Genomic DNA, 1,340 nt, shown 5'->3' with positions numbered 1-1,340 from the left:
TATATAGTGGCACACAGGTAGAGGACACTTTCGGGAATAAGAAGCATGCTGACCTGGATACCATCCAGCCCGAAGGAACATCCAGTAGCCCCGAAGAATGTGTGATGGTAAGGAGAAGTGGTGGGTTAAAGAAGGGGGTGGAGGGGACCGTGACCCCAAGATAAAAACAACAAAGAGACGCAACAATCAGTGATGGCTGAAAACGAGACTCATCCCGGCCGCAATCAAGGCGCTTATCTTCGGATCTCTGTAATTCTGATAGGGCGACGCCTGCACGAGCTTGAAGACGGATAACGCCAGGTAAAAACAGCTAGAAGGCGATCCCATTGTAGACTAGTTCCTGAGAAACCCCCATTCATTTGATATGTAATAAAATGTGAACTTTCGGTTGGCGTCTCATTTGTCACGCACCTCCCGAAACGTGAACCAGTGACCTCAATTTGCCCCCATCTCTACTACGCCATCGTCTACTCCCGTCGGCGATAGGAAGAAACAGAACAATGAACTATAAATTCAAACTTACAAACCTGGTCTTGGCGATAATGGTGGCCGTTGAGATGGACAAAAGGCAGCTTATCAGTAAGCAGGTCGTCCTGATCAAACAGGTTGTGGCGATCAATAATAGAAATAGCTCCGCCTGTTCAAACATCAATCGCAGCCGTGAGTATTATTATTCGATCGACTCCATTTTTGAAAGATTTGTAATTTTACCGTGAAGTAATACGGGTTGCTGCGGACGAAATAGTGGGCGACCAATCTGACGATGACGCATCCCAGAATCTGTGAATTATTAATAAGAATCTTCAATCATGCGAAACTCGTCGATTTTTTCTTGTTTTGTAAAATGGTTCTCGCTCTCGCTGAATGACCAATCATGTCCGCATTTTTTGGCTCGAGCTATATATGTATTGTATATATATATGGAAAGTATATTTGGCGTGGAGAGGCTATTTTGAGCACTGACACAACCACATTCAGGCAAAGGGAAAAGAGGAGAAAACAAGTTCTTGGGGAAAACAAATTTCCAGTATATCTAGCGACTGAAACCCACCAGTTGCAAGATCTTGAGGATTCCGGACGTCGTCTTTAAATAGCCCGTGTTCAGCAGGATAGCCGAAGTGGTGGTCACGGTTTTTGTCGTCTGGGTGATTGTGATGTGAGACATATTGCCTTCTTTTCTCCTTTAAATTTCCACAATAAATGAAATTAATTAGTTTTACTAATTTCATTGAATTTTAATCAACTACGTCAGTGTATATCTCTGTTTTTAAACCTGATTCATTTATAAAATTGGTAATAAACTTCCGGACCGCGCCCAGCACAATGAACCAAGCCTTTTA

General features: G+C 43.1%; 1 long non-coding RNA gene across 1 annotated transcript; it reads right to left on the bottom strand.

The window, feature by feature from the left end:
• Nucleotides 1-509: 509 nt before the first annotated feature.
• Nucleotides 510-1,138, bottom strand: LOC124335852. The gene is made up of 3 exons (XR_006916924.1): nt 1,052-1,138; nt 712-780; nt 510-637 (listed from the first exon to the last, which is right to left on the bottom strand). It is a non-coding gene; the product is annotated as an uncharacterized LOC124335852 (long non-coding RNA).
• Between the last annotated feature and the right edge of the window lie 202 nt (nt 1,139-1,340).

The sequence above is a fragment of the Daphnia pulicaria genome, chromosome 4 (genome assembly GCF_021234035.1).
Source record: "Daphnia pulicaria isolate SC F1-1A chromosome 4, SC_F0-13Bv2, whole genome shotgun sequence".
Classification (NCBI taxonomy): Eukaryota; Metazoa; Arthropoda; class Branchiopoda; order Diplostraca; family Daphniidae; genus Daphnia; species Daphnia pulicaria.
Note: the sequence above shows the minus strand (reverse complement) of the source record. Positions and strands in the feature narration are given on the sequence as shown.